The 18,462-nt window shown below is 46.0% G+C and overlaps 2 non-coding genes across 2 annotated transcripts; both read left to right on the top strand.

The window, feature by feature from the left end:
* Positions 1-7,537: 7,537 nt before the first annotated feature.
* LOC148802404 (18S ribosomal RNA) lies at positions 7,538-9,346 on the top strand. Its single transcript, XR_016083287.1, has one exon. It is a non-coding gene; the product is annotated as an 18S ribosomal RNA (ribosomal RNA).
* Positions 9,347-9,349: 3 nt separating this feature from the next.
* Positions 9,350-9,505, top strand: LOC148802403 (5.8S ribosomal RNA). Its single transcript, XR_016083340.1, has one exon. It is a non-coding gene; the product is annotated as a 5.8S ribosomal RNA (ribosomal RNA).
* Positions 9,506-18,462: the final 8,957 nt, after the last annotated feature.

The raw sequence follows: 18,462 nt of genomic DNA, 5'->3' as shown, positions 1-18,462 counted from the left end.
GGATGCCATCCTAAATTCTTTGCCCTCTTCCTTCAATGCGTTTATAATGAACTACAATATGAATAAGCTGAATGTTAGCATCCAGGAACTCAGCAATATGTTGCAGAGGGCCGAGGATCTACTCAAGAAGAATAAGCCTGTGGTTATGCTTGCTGTAATTAACAAATCGGGCAAGAAAAGGAGAAAGGCAAAGAAGCCCCAGAAGAAAACTGCCAAGCCTAAGAAGCAGAAGAAGAACAAGGCATCTGATGTCTGTTACTTCTGCAAGCAAACCAACCACTGGAAGAGGAACTGTCCTGCCTACCTGGAATCTAAGAAAGGTAACATCAAAACTTGTGTCATAGAAACCAATATGTTAGTTACTTCTATGTCCTGGTGTGTTGACTCCGGGGCTTCAACTCAAGCATGTAACTCACTGCAGGGGTTCAAAGTTAGTAGAAGATTGAGTGAAGGTCAAGTGACACTATTCTTGGGAACGACTGCAAGTGTTGCAGCTGCGGCGATAGGAATCGTAGAATTAGTTTTTAGAGAAGGAGTACTTGTACTTAAAGATTTTCTTTATGTACAGAACTTGAGAAGAAATTTAATTTCTGTTTCTAAACTGTGTGCTGATGGATATACTGTTTATTTTAGTAATATGATTACTGTTAAACGGAATAACAAATTCATCGCATGCGGGGAACTAGAGAATGGTCTCTATGTTCTACATCCTTCTCTGGAAACTAACTTAACCGAAACTACGTCGGTCGGAAATCCCAAAAAAAGGAATCGTGATACAGTAAATCCCACGTGCCTCTAGCATTACTGACTTGGCCATATCGTTGTTGACCGAATCACAAGGCTGGTAAAGAATGGTCCTTTGCATTTTCTAACCGTAGAAAATCTTTCCACTTGTGAGCTTTGCCTTCAAGGTAAGATGACTAAGCAGCCATTTGACGGTAAGCCTGAAAGTTCTGCAGGCACACTTGACCTAATACATACTGATGTATGTGGTCCCTTGAGTGTTAGGACACGGAATCAACATGTGTATTTCATCACCTTTACAGATGATTTTTTCAGGATATGGTTACGTGTACCTAATGAGACACAAGTCTGAATCCTTTGAAAAGTTCAAAGAGTTCAGACAGGAAGTCAAGAAACAGTTAGGGAGTGAACTTAAGACCCTTCGATCAGATCGAGGTGGCGAGTATCTCTCTGACGAATTCAGGGACTACTTGAAGGACAATGGGATAGTGTCACAACTAGCTCCTCTTGCTACATCTCAACTCAACGGTGTTTTAGAGAGGAGGAATAGGACCTTGTTGGACATGGTCCGGTCACTTCTCGTATGCTTAGAATTACCCACATCCTTTTAGGGATACGCATTAGAGACTGCTGTCTACGTGCTGAATCGGGTTCCAACCAAATCCGTTCCAAAAACTCGATATGAACTATGGACCGGAAGGAAGCCAACTGTAAGACACTTGAAGATTTGGGGTTGTCCAGCAGACGTTAAAAGAACAAGTGCGGACAAGTTGGAGTCCAAAACCAGCCGTTGCCTATTTATATGCTAACCAAAAGATTCGGTGGGTTATCTATTCTATGACCCAATCGAGCAGAAAGTGTTCTGCAGCCAAAACGCCCAATACTTAGAAACCGAATACATCCAAGACACCCATCGTCAGTAAATAGTTCTTGATGAGGAGAGCTCAGGAGCAATGGGAGATGTCCCACAAGTTCCAGGTAGTGACCAACCTAGAAGGTCCACCCTGGTTTCCAGACCACCAGTCTGATATGGTTATGACCAGGATAGTTACCTGGTAGAAGCCTTGACTAGTGAGGAGGATCCCGTAACTTATTCGAAAGCTATGTTAGACATAGATTCCCAGAAGTGGGTGGAGGCCATGAGAGCTGAGATGGACTCAATGGAGACCAATGGAGTCTGGACTCTAGTAGATCCGCCCTCTGGGGTAAAATCAATTGGTTGCAAATGAATCTACAAGAGGAAGAAGGGCCCCGATGGCAGGATTGAGACCTACAAAGCTCATTTGTTGGCGAAAGGGTATACTCAAAAAGAAGGCATCGATTATGAGGAAACCTTTTCGCCCGTGGCCATGCTCAAATCCATAAGGATCCGGCTAGCTGTAGCAGCGTACCATGACTACGAGATTTGGCAAATGGATGTCAAAATTGCGTTCCTGAATGGAGATCTTAGTGAAGACATCTACATGCAGCAGCCACAAGGCTTCATCACTGCTGGTCAGAAACACATGGTATTTAAACGTAATAGATCCATATATGGACTTAAGCAAGCTTCTAGGAGTTGGAACATCCGCTTTAATTCAGCTGTCAAAACGTTTGATTTTGAGCAGAATCCGGATGAGCCCTATTTTTTCAGGAAGTCCAATGGGGATAAGATCACCTTTTTGGTGTTGTACGTGGACGATATCCTACTCATTGGGAATGATGTAGGAATGTTGACTTTAGTCAAGGTGTGGCTATCACAATAGTTCTCCATGAAAGATCTTGGAAAAGCTTCATATATACTGGGTCTTCGACTCTATAGAGATAGATCGAAGTGGATAATTGGATAATCAGAGGCTGCTTACATTGACAAAATTGTCAAAAGATACAACATCAAGAACTCCAAGAAAGGAAACGCTCATTTCAGGCATGGAGTCACTCTCTCCAAGAAGATGTCTCCAAAAACTTCTGAGGAGATTGACAGCAAGAGAGATGTTCCCTATGCCTCAGCCGTGGGGAGCATCATGTATGCCATGCTGTGCACTCGCCCGGACATTGCTCAGGCGGTGAGTGTGATAAGCAGATTTCAAGCCAACCCAGGGCAGGAGCATTGGACTGCTGTGAAGAGCATACTTAAATACCTTCAAAGGACAAAAGAGTTTTGTCAGGTATTCATTGGTAGTTCACGACAAGTTCTAGGGTATACTGATGCTGATTTCTAGTTAGATCCAGATGATAGAAAGTCTACATCTGGGTATGTTTTCACGATAGGATCGTGTGTTGTTTGTTGGAAAAGCAGCAAACAGGGATCCACTGCAGATTCCACAACCGAGACCGAGTACATTGCCGCAAGTGAAGCTACCAAGGAAGACGTGTGGATGAAGAAATTCATACACGAATTGGGAGTGATACCGTCCAGCACATCACCCATCCCGTTGTTGTGTGACAACAATGGAGCGATCGCCCAGGCTAAAAAACCTCGGGCCCATTCGATGTGAAAGCACATCGAGAGGAAGTACCCCGTACTACGGGAGATCGTTGGTAGAGGGGATGTCCTAATTCAAAAGGTAGCATCAGCGAATAATGTGGCAGACCCATTGACTAAGCCACTGACATAGAAGGTGTTTGAGAACCACGTGGAAGGTATGGGACTCTGGCTTGTACCAGATTGGACCTAAGTGCAAGTGGGAGCTGTTAGACAGTTTTGTATGCCCTTAGCTTCAATCCAATTTGATGTACTTTTGTTATTTAGTGTAAATAAATAAAGTGCATGTTTGATTCATGTTGTTTGCTATGATTCTGTGTAAGACCCAAAAACTGGACACTTATAGAGACTCGTGTTAGTTTTAAATGTTCACAGCCATTGGATAAGTCTGGGGAGATTTATCCTGCCAAGGATGATACTAGTGTGGCACCAAGTGTTGGGATGGCCTGTCTCGGCCACCAGGGTGAGACCCAAGGCACATGCAGTATGGGATTACTCGAATCTTTGAACCGGACCAGATTTCCAGTATTGCCCTGGACCTTGGAGATAGATGGGCAAAACTAGAAAGTTACACCTGACCCCTAGACTCGATTATGACACTTTACTAGGTATCGGATCAGGCTGTCTTTGATATGCCAATCAGTGAGATCCTTAGATGGGGATCAAAACCTGAGTATGTTGGGACTGTCTGAGAATTCATCTGAGTGGGTGATCATAGTGACAGGATCAGCCCCTTTGTCGGACAAAGGGTAATGATCAGGAATGCACTCTCTCTGATGGTAACCAAACTACCGGTAGTTGATTTCAATCGTTGGAATTTTGTTTTGCAAAATTAATATATATATATATATATATATATGTACGGTTTTGAAATGTTTGCAAATGGTTTTAATTCCTGGGATCCATGTGAGTGGAGAGTGCGGCACTGTTCCTTGCAGCCGAGGGAGAGGTCCTCTCTTGTCGGGCAGTGTTTGATAATTAAGGTCTGAGAGGTTAAGCGTAAGACCATTTAGGATAGTACCTGATGGGCTAATTTTGCACCTGCCCACAGTCCTTGGGTTTTTATAAGATGGCTTGGCCCAGGGACCACTTAATGTAAGTGTTGGGCCCATAGGGTCCATGTGATGGGCTCTGGGGTTTATTGAGTTTTTCAGTGATATCGGCTAGGCCGAACCCATGTGGCTGGTATGTAGATCAATGTTTGGGTCCCACGCCATACCAAGAAGCCCAACTGGGCAGCTGATTGGAAACAAATTAAGCACTGAACACTTAATGGGCCAAAAGCCCATTTCGAGCTGGGCTGATGTGATCACCCATCTATGGGGCGGATCTGAGATTAATGTTAGCAAAAGGATAGGACCTTTTAATCTTATCCACTCTGGGAGACCAAATTCAAATCAGATTTAAATCTGGTAACCTCCTAATAAGAACAGGAGTAAACTAACTTAATTTGCAGATAGAATTAAGATAATCTCCTATCCAAATACTGATTTGGATTGGGATAACTCCTAATTAGGAGGTTTCTTAATCAAGAAGAAAGGAGGAGAAACCCTAAGAGAGAAAAACATCAGATTTCGAACCAAGGGTTTCAAGAAAAGCATGAAAGCTTCCTGCGAATTGAGATTAGATCTCATTCATACTCCAAAGAGAAAAGAAGCAATTCTTCTGTCTTCGTCTTTGGAGTTCTCCTCCAGCTGCCGCCGCCATTGCTTCTCACACGATTTGATCTTTGTAGAGGAAAGAAGTCAAGAAACCAGTTCTTGACATCGGTCTTGCAAAAATGATTGAAGAAGATTCAGTGTTCAAAGTTTCCAAAGGATTCTTGGGAAGGATGCAGTGTGTAGGACGCACTCTGTTGGTTCCGTTCCACCCACAGCTGTGTCATCTTCAGTAGGAGCGGATCTTGGTTTCTTCTTTGGGCGTGAACACCAACTTTGGGAGATACTGCTTCTCCGGATCTGGTATATTCCACCCTTTTACTTTTGGTTCAGATCTGGTTTGATTATGGTTCAAGTTAAATCCTTGAATAGTGAATTCTAAATTTAGGGAATATGATTCCCAGTTGGAAGAAGGTAGGAAAATTTTTGAAATTCGCCCACCCATTCCGCAACCTTCTTGGCGTCCATTACATGGATCCTACAATTCTTTCACCTACGTGTGCGAGCGGCGGTTGTGCGTGGGCGCGGGCGTGCGAGCGCGGGCCTGTGTGTGTGCATGCGTGTGCGGGCGGCGGCTGTACGCGGGCCTGCGTGTGTGGGCGTGTGCGCGGGCCTGCGTTTGCAGGCATATGTGTGCGGCCGTGCACTAGCGGGCGTGCGCTAGCAGTCATGCGCTGGCGGGCGTGTGCGGGCGTGCGTGTGCAGGTGAGCGCGGACCTGCGTGGGTGTGCACTGGTGGGCGTGTGCGGGCGTGTGTGTCTGGGCATGCATGTGCATGTGCTGGCTTGTGCATGCGTGAACTGCCATGTGTGGATGTGCTGTGGTGCCCCCATGGTGTGTCATCGTGCAAGTGGTTACTATGGTGCCTCCACGTGCGGTGACCAATATTAGAAAACACTAAACTACCATGGTGTGTCATGGTGCAAGTTGTTACTGTGGTGCCTCCATGGGCGGTGACCAATATTAGAAAACACTAAACTACCATGGTGTGTGTTAAACGTGTTAACACTACACGTGTAGTGCTTTCTACTATTGTTGTGACAGGGCTGTAACACACCGTGTAGTAGTTTACAGCCCTACTACACCCCCCGTGTGTAGTGTAGGGATGTAACACAACCACTTGTGTTAGGTGCACCAATTCCACCTTCCACCTTTGCATGGTGTGTAGTTTAAAGACAGCCCTATTAACACAGGGTGCAAGTGGGTGTGCATCGTGGTGGATATGCTGACACTGCACACAACGCCCCATGCTGCATCATTTTGCACTATGTGGGTGCGCACACCCACATTGCAATTGGTGCCTCATGTGGTGTGTCGTGGTGCGAGGGATGTGCACACCCACAATGCACTTGTGACCATTGTTGCTCTTTCAACATATCACCCATACACACCCCCATATCACCGCTTTGATTGACAGTCCCAAACTCGTCTTTGTGCACCTTTCTTGCACGAAACTAGCTCACCTTTTCATAAAATTAGTGTGGGGGGGTTCCCCCCTGGGCGCGCCATTGGGCGAGCGTTGGCAATCATGGGGCTTCCCCCCCGTCACCCATGACGCACGGGTAGCGCAGTTGCATGCACTAGAGGTGACATGACGGCACATTGATGCTTACCGAGCGCAACATGGTAGCGCAATGATGTGCATCACAATGTGCAAGGTTTTACTTGATAGTGCATGCTGCTGCACAATGATGTGCACTAGAAGTGATCTGGGAGTGCGACGATGCATGCATTGCAGCACAACGTCTGTTGAATTCCCCTTGATCGCAAGCGATGTGTCTTGTGTTCAGTGCCCTCGGCAGCATGCGCGGTCGCACTTGCTGTGTTGAGCACTGCGTGCATTGCCGCAGCCTTAACAGTGTCGTCCTACGCGTGAACACGCGTTTGTGGGTTAGCGATGCTGGGTTAGGTGACGTGCAAGGTGTTTGGCAATTGTGCTTAGGGTGCCTCCCCGCATGCTGCCCAGGGCACTCCATGGTGACTCCGTGGCGTACCTATTTCAAGCTTGGGAGCCCCCATGGGGACCTCACATGAGTGGGAATGGTGCAACTCGGTTGGTATCTCTCGCATTTCTTGTGATCTCCTGGTGACCCCTTTTCGGATGTTGATTCATGTTGGTGGTTGCTTTCCATGCTTAGTGGGGCCTTTGGGTGCTGCTTTCCTCGGCCATTCTACGTGTCATTGATGCATCGTTGGTTTGGGGGGTGGTTGCCTGAAGGTGTACGCGATGCGCGTGAGTGATGTTTGGATGGCATGTGTTGATGGGCTCTGTGCTTGTGGTCGGAACCATTAACCTGCCCCTCCTCTTCTGTTTAGCCCAAGCTAGTTGTAGCTATCTGGGCATGTGCGGATGGTTCCTATGTTGCCTACCCAAAGAAATGGAATTGATACCGCTCGAGTGATAGTTTGTCTCTCTCCTCCCACGGTGGAGGGTGAGGCAGCCATGAACATGTAGAACGTGATGCCATGCATTGTCTTGTGATTGTGCAATGCAGTCGGCACATGTCTAGTGTGTGTTCTCTTGGATGCGGAAGATGCCAAGGGTAGGGGCCTTAGGTCCCTTGTTACCACCCTATTATATGTCCTGATATGTGCTCAATAATTGCAACCGCGTAGAGCGTTCGATGTTTTCGGATGGTCCCATGCGGGTTGTGATGTCGACAATGAATGCTACCTGGTCGATCCTGCTAGTTGTCATATGCTTGCCTCAAAGATTAAGCCATGCATGTGTAAGTATGAACTATTTTAGACTATGAAACTGCGAATGGCTCATTAAATCAGTTATAGTTTGTTTGATGGTATCTACTACTCGGATAACCGTAGTAATTCTAGAGCTAATACATGCACCAAACCCCGACTTCTGGAAGGGATGCATTTATTAGATAAAAGGTCAACGCGGACTTTGCCCGTTGCTTTGATGATTCATGATAACTCGACAAATCGCACGGCCTTTGTGCCGGCGACGCATCATTCAAATTTCTGCCCTACCAACTTTCGATGGTAGGATAGTGGCCTACTATGTTGGTGACGGGTGATGGAGAATTAGAGTTCGATTCTGGAGAGGGAGCCTGAGAAATGGCTACTACATCCAAGGAAGGCAGCAGGCACGCAAATTACCCAATCTTGACATGGGGAGGTAGTGACAATAAATAACAATACCGGGCTCTACGAGTCTGGTAATTGGAATGAGTACATTCTTAATCCCTTAACGAGGATCCATTGGAGGGCAAGTCTGGTGCCAGCAGCCGCGGTAATTCCAGCTCCAATAGCGTATATTTAAGTTGTTGCAGTTAAAAAAATCGTAGTTGGACCTTGGGTTGGGTCGACCGGTCTGCCTTGCGGTATGCACCGGTCATCTCGTCCCTTCTACGGACGATGTGTTCCTGGCCTTAACTGGTCGGGTCGTGCCTCCGGTGCTGTTACATTGAAGAAATTAGAGTGCTCAAAGCAAACCTACGCTCTGTATACATTAGCATGGGATAACATCATAGGATTTCGGTCTTATTACATTGGCCTTCAGGATCGGAGTAATGACTAACAGGGATAGTCGGGGGCATTCGTATTTCATAGTCAGAGGTGAAATTCGTGGATTTATGAAAGACGAACCACTGTGAAAGCATTTGCCAAGGATGTTTTCATTAATCAAGAACGAAAGTTGGGGGCTCAAAGACGATCAGATACCGTCCTAGTCTCAACCATAAACGATGCCGACCAGGGATCGGCAGATGTTGCTTTTAGGACTCCGCCAGCACCTTATGAGAAATCAAAGTCTTTGGGTTCCGTGGGGAGTATGGTCGCAAGGCTGAAACTTAAAGGAATTGACGGAAGGGCACCACCAGGAGTGGAGCCTGCGGCTTATTTTGACTCAACACGGGGAAACTTACTAGGTCCAAGCATAGTAAGGATTGACAAACTGAGAGCTCTTTCTTGATTCTATGGGTGGTGGTGCATGGCTGTTCTTAGTTGGTGGAGCGATTGGTCTGGTTAATTCCGTTAACGAACGAGACCTCAGCTTGCTAACCAGCTATGCAGAGGCACCCTCCGCGACCAGCTTCTTAGAGGGACTATGGCCGTTTAAGCCACGGAAGTTTGAGGCAATAACAGGTCTGAGATGCCCTTAGATGTTCTGGGCTGCCCGCGCGCTACACTCATGTATTCAACGAGTCTATAGCCTTGGCCGACAAGCCCGGGTAATCTTTGAAAATTTCATCATGATGGGGATAGTTCATTGCAATTGTTGGTCTTCAATGAAGAATTCCTAGTAAGCGTGAGTCATCAGCTCGCGTTGACTATGTCCCTGCCCTTTGTACACACCGCCCGTCACTCCTACCGATTGAATAGTCTAGTGAAGTGTTCAGATCGCGGCGACGTGGGTGGTTCGCCGCTCGCGACGTCGCGAGAAGTCCACTGAACCTTATCATTTAGAGGAAGGAGAAGTCGTAACAAGGTTTCCGTAGGTGAACCTGCGAAAGGATCATTGTCGATGCCTGCCCCACGGATATCTCGGCTGTCGCATCGATGAAGAACGTAGCAAAATGCAATACTTGGTGTGAATTGCAGAATCCCATGAACCATCGAGTCTTTGAACGCAAGTTGCGCCCGAGGCCCCTGGGCCAAGGGCACGCCTGCCTGGGCGTCACGCATCGTTGCCCCTACCTCCCATGCCCCATTAGGTGTTGGAGTGTTGGTGCAGATGTTGGCCTCCCATTCCGTTTTGGTGTGGTTGGCCCAAATGATGGCCCCTGACAACGAAGTGCCACGACGGTTGGTGGTTCAATCTTAGGTGGTGGAATGCTGGACGTCGTGCAGGTTGTGTTGTCATTGGGGTGTCGAGTGTGTGACCCGATGAGGGATCCGTTGTTGACGGAGCCTTCCTTGCGACCCCAGGTCAGGCGGGGCCACCCTCTGATTTTAAGCATATCAATAAGCGGAAGAAAAGAAACTAACAAGGATTTCCCTAGTAACGGCGAGTGAACCGGGATCAGCCCAGCTTGAGAATCGGGTGACCTCCATCATTCGAATTGTAGTCTGTAGAAGCGTCCTCAGCAATGGACCGGTACCAAGTCCCCTAGAAGGGGGCGCCAGAGAGGGTGAGAGCCCTGTCGCACCACAAGGCTGAAGGGATGAGAGATCCATCCTATGGACGCCCAAAGATTTCGGAATAAGGGGCGAATTTCAAAAATTTATCCCTCCCTTCAACTGGGAATCGTATTCCCTATTTAGAAAATCATATTTTCAAGGATCAATCTTGAACCATAAACTGAACCAGATCTGCACCAAAAGGAGTGGGAGAGGATTATACCTGATACGGAGAAATACTATCTCCCAATGGAGGTGTTCACGCCCAAGGAAGGATCCAAAATCTGCTCCCACTAAAAATGGCGCAGCGAAGGATGGAGCAGAATCAACAACGTTCTTCAAAAGAACTTGACCCTTTGCAAGAATCAACTAGATGGCTTGTGAGTACAGCTCCAACCAATCTTTTCCCAAAAGATTGAGATCAAGATCAAATCTTGATTGCTCCCAAGAACTGGAGATCGAACTGAAAAAATGGCAATGGTATGAAAGTGGCGGCAGGAGAGAATTCGCAGTATGCAGGAAATCTCTCAATCTCTCTTTCTTTAAAGAGAAGAATGCTGTTGATGATTTAAAAGGCTGCCGCCCCCTTCCCCTTTTATAATCTCAAAGGGATCAGCTCCTAATCAGATTAGGAGTTGCTAATCCAAATCATATTTGGGTTAGAAGTCCCTTAGTGATAAGGGATAATCCTTATCTTATCTGCAGATCAGATCAGCTATCTCCTAATCTAATTAGGAGGTTTCCAGATCTAAATCTCATTTAGATCTTGGACTCTCTGAGTGGATAGGGTCTAAGCCCAATCCTTTTAGTTGACCCACTTCAGAATTCGCCCCCTTTAAATGATTGATCAAATCAGCCCAGTTCGAAATGGGCTTAAGGCCCATTTAGGGTTATGTACTCAAAAAACTTTCCAAACTGCTGCCCAGTTGGGCTTCCTTGTATGGCGTGGGACCCAAGCATTGATCTACACATCAGCCACATGGGTTCAGCCCAATCTTTGTTACAAGGCCTGGCCGAATGCACTGCTGAAGATAGTGTACCCCCTGAAACCCATCAAATGGGCTCTATGGGCCCAACACTTACACTAAGTGGTCCCTGGGCCAAGCCACCTTGTAACACACAGGGACTGTGGGCAGATGCAAAATTAGCCCATCAGGTGTTATCCTCAATGGTCTTACACTTAACCTCTCAGCCCATAATGATCATACACTGCCCGACAAGAGAGGACCTCTCCCTCGGCTGCAAGGAACAGTGTTGCACTCTCCACTTATATGGATCCCGGGAATTAAAACCTTTTGCAAACCTTTTAGAAACCATAATATATATACTTTTATATCTCATATAAAATATACTTTGCGAAAAACAAATCTCAACGATTGAAATCGACTGCCGGCAGTCTTGCTTTCCATCAGTGAGAGTGCATCCCTGATCATTACCTTTGTCCGACAAAGGGGCTGATCCTGTCACTATGATCACCCACTCAGATGAATTCTCGGACTGTCCCAACATACCCAGGTTTTGGCCCCCGCTAAGGATCTCACTGATTGGTACATCAAGGATAGCCCAATCCGACACCTAGTGCAGTATCAAAATCGAGTCTAGGGGTCGGGTGTAACTTTCTAGTTTTGCCCATCAATCTCCAAGCTCCAGGGCAATACTGGAAATCTGGTCCAGTTCAAAGATTCAATGAATCCTACACTATATGTGCCTAGGGTCTCACCCTGGCAGCTGAGACAGGCCACCCCAACCCACTTGGCGGCACCACAGTGTCAGCCTTGTTAGGATAGGTCTCCCCATACCGACCCACTGGCTGTGAACATTCTAAACTAACATGAGTCTCATTAAGTGTCCAGTTTAAGGGTATTACACAGAAACATACCAAGGGAACATGAATCAAATATGTATTTTTATTCATTTACAATAAACTCATAAAGTACATCATTCTGATTGAAGCTAAGGGCATACAAAACTGTCTTACAGCTCCCACTTGCACTTAGGTCCAATCAGGTACTAGCCGGAGTCTCATGCTTTCCACGTGTTTCTCAAACACTTTCTGTGATAGTGGCTTTGTCAATGGGTCTGCTACATTTTCCGCTGATGCTACCTTCTGAATCAGGACGTCACCTTTACCAACAATCTCCCGCAGTATGTGGTACTTCCTCTCGATGTGCTTCGACTTCGAGTGGGCTCGTGGCTCCTTAGCCTGAGCAATGGCTCCATTGTTGTCACACAACAATAGGATGGGTGATGTGCTGGACGGAAAAACTCCCAACTCGTGAACGAACATCTTCATCCACATTGCTTCTTTGGCAGCCTCACTTGCGGCAATGTACTCGGCCTCGGTCGTGGAGTCTGTAGTGGACCCCTATTTGCTACTTTTCCAGCAAACAGCACACGATCCTATCGTGAAAACATATCCAGATGTAGACTTTCTATCTTCTAGGTCTGACTGGAAAGCGGCATCTGTAAACCCCTGGATCTGTAGTGAGCTACCATCGAACATCAGACAAAACTCTTTTGTCCTTCGAAGGTACTTAAGTATGTTTTTCACAGCAGTCCAATGCTCCTGCCCTGGGTTGGCCTGTAATCTGCTTACTACACTCACTGCCTGAGCAATGTCAGGATGAGTGCACAGCATGGCATACATGATGCTCCCTATGGCAGAGGCATAGGGAACCTCTTTCATGCCATCAATCTCCTCAGAAGTCTTGGGAGACATATTTTTGGAGAGGGTGACTCCGTGCCTGAAAGGAACATTTCCTTTCTTAGAGTTTTCCATGCTGTATCTTCTGACTATTTTGTCAATATAAGCAGATTGGGATAATCCAATTATCCACTTCGATCTATCTCTATAGAGTCGAAGACCTAGTATATAGGAGGCTTCTCCAAGATCTTTCATGGAGAATTGCTGCGAAAGCCATACTTTCACCGTAGTTATCATTCCTACATTATTCCCAATGAGTAGAATGTCATCTACATATAGATCCAAGAAGGTAACCTTATCTCCACTAAACTTCCTATAGACACTGGGTTCATCCGGATTCTGCTCGAAGTCAAACGATTTGACAGCAGAGTCAAAACGGATGTTCCAACTTCTAGAAGCTTGCTTAAGTCCATAAATGGATCTATTAAGTTTACATACAATGTTTTCCTGACCTGCAACAATGAAGCCTTGCGGCTATTGCATATAGATATTTTCAGTAAGATCTTCATTCAGGAATGCAGTTTTGACATCCATCTGCCAAATCTCATAATCATGGTATGCTGCTACAGCTAGCAGGATCCTAATGGATTTAAGCATGGCCACAGGCGAAAAGGTTTCCTCATAATCAATGCCTTCTTTCTGAGTGTACCCTTTCGCCACTAGACGAGCCTTGAAGGTCTCAATCCTGCCATCGGGCCTTTCTTCCTCATGTAAATCCATTTGCAACCGATTGCTTTTACCCCAGAGGGTGGATCTTCTAGAGTCCAGACTCCATTGGCCTCCATTGAGTCAATCTCTACTCTAATGGCCTCCACCCACTTATGGGAATCTATGTCCAACATAGCTTCCGCGTAAGTCATGGGATCCTCCTCACTAGTCTAGGTTTCCACCAGGTAACTATCCTGTTCATAACCATAACGGACTGGTGGCCTGGATGCCCGAGTGGATCTTCTAAGTTGGTCACTACCTGGAACTTGTGGGACATCTACCACTGCTCCTGAGTTCTCCTCATTAAGAACAACTTCCTGACGATGGGTGTGCGGGATATATTCGGTTTCCAAGAATTGCGCATTTCGACTGCAGAACACTTTCTGCTCACTTGGGTCATAGAAAAGGTAGCCTACAGAGCCTTTTGGTAGCCTACAAATAGGCAATGGCTGGTCTTAGATTCCAACATGTCTGCACTCGTTCTTTTCACGTGTGCTGGACAACCCCAAATCTTCAAGTGTCTGACACTTGGTTTCTTTCCGGTCCAAAGTTCATATGGAGTATTCGGAACCGATTTGGTTGGAACTCGATTCAGCACGTAAATCACAGTCTCTAATGCATAACCCCAAAAGGATGTGGGTAACTCTGAGTGTATGAGATGCGACCAGACCATATCTAATAAGGTCCTATTCCTCCTCTCTGAAACACTGTTAAGTTGTGGTGTAGCAGGAGGAGCTAATTGTGATACTATCCCATTTTGCCTTAAGTAGTCCCTGAATTCGTCAGAGAGATACTCGCCACCTTGATCTGATCGAAGGGCTTTAATTTCTCTCCCTAACTGTTTCTCGACCTCTTGTCTAAACTCTTTGAACTTTTCAAAGGATTCAGACTTGTGTCTCATTAGGTACACGTAACTATATCGTGAAAAATCATCTGTGAAGGTGATGAAATACACGTGTTGATTTCGTGTCCTAACACTCAGGGGACCACATACATCAGTATGTATTAGGTCAAGTGTGCCTGTACATCTTTTAAGTTTACCGTTAAACGGCCGTTTCATCATCTTGCCTTGTAGGCAAGGCTCACAGATGGGAAGATCTTCTACAGCTAGAAAATCCAAAGGACCATCCTTTACCGACCTTGTGATTCGGTCAACACCGTGTTAGACAGTTTTGTATGCCCTTAGTTTCAATCAGAATGTTGTACTTTATGAGTTCAGCCAGCCTTTGTTACAAGGCCTGGCCGAATGCACTGCTGAAGACAGTGTACCCCCTGAAACCCATCAAATGGGCTCTATGGGCCCAACACTTACACTAAGTGGTCCCTGGGCCAAGCCACCTTGTAACACCCAGGGACTGTGGGCAGATGCAAGATTAACCCATCAGGTGTTATCATCGATGGTTTTACACTTTACCTCTCAGCCCATAATGATCATACACTGCCCGAGAAGAGAGGACCTCTCCCTCGGCTGCAAGGAACAGTGTTGCACTCTCCACTTATATGGATCCCGGGAATTAAAACCTTTTGCAAACCTTTCAGAAACCATATATATATACTTTTATATCTTATATAAAATATATTTTGCAAAACAAATCTCAACGGTTGAAATCGGCTACCTGTAGTCTTGGATTCCATCACTGAGAGTGCATCCCTGATCATTACCTTTGTCCGGCAAAGGGGTTGATCCTGTCAATATGATCACCCACTCAGTTGAATTCTCGAACTGTCCTAACATACCCAAGTTTTGACCCCCGCTAATGATCTCACTGATTGGTACATCAAAAAGATAGCCCAATCCGACACCTAGTGCAGTATCATAATCGAGTCTAGGGGTTGGGTGTAACTTTCTAGTTTTGCCCATTAATCTCCAAGGTCCAGGGCAATACTGGAAATCTGGTCCAGTTCAAAGATTCAATTAATCCAACACTGTATGTGCCTAGGGTCTCACCCTGGCAGCTGAGACAGGCCACCCCAACCGACTTGGTGGCACCACAGTGTCAGCCTTGTCAGGATAGGTCTCCCCAGACCGACCCACTGGCTGTGAAGATTCTAAACTAATACGAGTCTCATTAAGTGTCCAGTTTAAGGGTATTACACAGAAACATACCAAGGGAACATGAATCAAATATGTATCTTTATTCATTTACAATAAACTCATAAAGTACATCATTCTGATTGAAGCTAAGGGTATACAAAACTGTCTAACAGCTCCCACTTGCACTTAGGTCCAATCAGGTACTAGCCGGAGTCCCATGCTTTCCACGTGTTTCTCAAACACTTTCTGTGATAGTGGCTTTGTCAATGGGTCTGCTACATTTTCCACTGATGCTACCTTTTGAATCAGGACGTCCCCTCTACCAACAATCTCCCGCAGTACGTGGTACTTCCTCTCGATGTGCTTCGACTTCGAGTGGGCTCGTTGCTCCTTAGCCTGAGCAATGGCTCCATTGTTGTCACACAACAATGGGATGGGTGATGTGCTGGACGGAACAACTCCCAATTCGTGAACGAACTTCTTCATCCACACAGCTTCTTTGGCAGCCTCACTTGCGGCAATGTATTCGGCCTCGGTCGTGGAGTCTGGAGTGGACCCCTATTTGCTGCTTTTCCAGCAAACAACACACGATCCTATCATGAAAACATATCCAGATGTAGACTTTCTATCATCTGGGTCTGACTGGAAATCGGCATCTGTAAACCCTTGGATCTGTAGTGAGCTTCCGTCGAACACCAGACAAAACTCTTTTGTCCTTCGAAGGTACTTAAGTATGTTTTTCACAGCAGTCCAATGCTCTTGCCCTGGGTTGGCCTGAAATCTGCTTACTACACTCACTGCGTGAGCAATGTCAGGACGAGTGCACAGCATGGCATACATGATGCTCCCTACGGCAGAGGCATAGGGAACGTCTTTCATGCCATCAATCTCCTCAGAAGTCTTGGGAGACATCTTATTGGAGAGAGTGACTCTGTGCCTGAAAGGAACAGTTCCTTTCTTGGAGTTTTCCATGCTGTATCTCTTGACTAATTTATCAATGTAAGCAGATTGGGATAATCCTATTATCCGCTTCGATCTATCTCTATAGAGTCGAAGACCAAGTATATAGGAGGCTTCTCCAAGATCATTCATGGGGAATTGCTGTGAAAGCCATACCTTCACCGCAGTTAACATTCCTACATCATTCCCAATGAGTAGAATGTCATCTACATACAGAACCAAGAAGGTAACCTTATCCCCACTGTACTTCCTGTAGACACAGGGTTCATCCGGATTCTGCTCGAAGTCAAACGATTTGACAGTAGAGTTAAAACGGATGTTCCAACTTCTAGAAGCTTGCTTAAGCCCATAAATGGATCTGTTAAGTTTACATACCATGTTTTCCTGACCTGCAGCAATGAAGCCTTGCGGCTGCTACATATAGATATCTTCAGTAAGATCTCCATTCAGGAATGCTGTTTTGACATCCATCTGCCAAATCTGATAATCATGGTATGCTGCTACAACTTGCAGGATCCTAATGGATTTAAGCATGGCCACAGGCAAAAAGGTTTCCTCATAATCGATGCCCTCTTTCTGAGTGTACCCTTTCGCCACCAGACGAGCCTTGAAGGTCTCAACTTTACCATCGGGGCCCTTCTTCCTCTTGTAAATCCATTTGCAACCGATTGCCTTTACCCCGGAGGGCGGATCTACAAGAGTTCAGACTCCATTGGTCTCCATTGAGTCCATCTCCGCCCTCATGGCCTCCACCCACTTCTGGGAATCTATGTCCAACATAGCTTCCACAAAAGCCACGGGATCCTCCTCACTAGTCAAGGTTTCCACCAGGTAAGTATCCTGATCATAACCATAACGGACTGGTGGTCTGAATGCCCGAGTGGATCTTCTAAGTTGGTCACTACCTGGAACTTGTGGGACATCTCCCACTGCTCCTGAGTTCTCCTCATCAAGAACAACTTCCTGACGATGGGTGTCCAGGATATAGTCGGTTTTCAAGAATTGTGCATTTCGACTGTAGAACACGTTCTGCTCACTTGGGTCACAGAAAAGGTAACCTACAGAGCCTTTTGGGTTGCCTACAAATAGGCAACCGCTGGTCTTAGATTGCAACTTGTCTGCACTCGTTCTTTTAACGTGTGTTGGACAACCCCAAATCTTCAAGTGTCTGACACTTGGTTTCTTTCCGGTCCAAAGTTCATATGGAGTATTCGGAACAGATTTGGTTGGAACCCGATTCAGCACGTAAATCGCAGTCTCTAATGCGTAACCCCAAAAGGATGTGGGTAACTCTGAGTGTATGAGAAGCGACCGGACCATATCTAATAAGGTCCTATTCCTCCTCTCTGAAACACTGTTAAGTTGTGGTGTAGCAGGAGGAGCTAATTGTGATACTATCCCATTGTCCTTTAAGTAGTCCCTGAATTCGTCAGAGAGATATTCGCCACCTCGATCTGATCGAAGGGCTTTAATTTCACTCCCTAACTGTTTCTCGACCTCTTGTCTAAACTCTTTGAACTTTTCAAAGGATTCAGACTTGTGTCTCATTAGGTACACGTAACCATATCGTGAAAAATCATCTGTGAAGGTGATGAAATACACGTGTTGATTTCATGTCCTAATGCTCCGGGGACTACATACATCAATATGTATTCGGCCAAGTGTGCCCGTACATCTTTCAAGCTTACCGTTAAATGGCCGTTTCGTCATCTTGCCTTGTAGGCAAGGCTCACAAGTGGGAAGTGTTAGACAGTTTTGTATGCCCTTAGCTTCAATCATTTTGATGTACTTTTGTTTTAGTGGAAATAAATAAAGTGCATGTTTGATTCATGTTGTTTGGTTTAATTCTGTGTAAAACCCTAAAACTGGACATTTGTAGAGACTCATGTTAGTTTTAAATGTTCACAGCCGTTGGATAAGTCTGGGGAGATTTATCCTTCCAAGGATGATACTGGTGTGCCACCAAGTGTTGGGATGGCCTGTCTCAGCCATCAGGGTAAGACCCAAGGCACATACAGCATGGGATTACTTGAATCCTTGAACCGGACCAGATTTCCAGTCTTGCCCTGGACCTTGGAGATAGATGGACAAAACTGGAAAGTTACACCTG

This window comes from Nelumbo nucifera, chromosome 2, assembly GCF_055504915.1.
Source record: "Nelumbo nucifera cultivar China Antique chromosome 2, China Antique-T2T, whole genome shotgun sequence".
Classification (NCBI taxonomy): domain Eukaryota; kingdom Viridiplantae; phylum Streptophyta; class Magnoliopsida; order Proteales; family Nelumbonaceae; genus Nelumbo; species Nelumbo nucifera.
The sequence above is the reverse complement of the archived record's forward strand: the minus strand, read 5'-3'. Positions and strand labels throughout refer to the sequence as shown.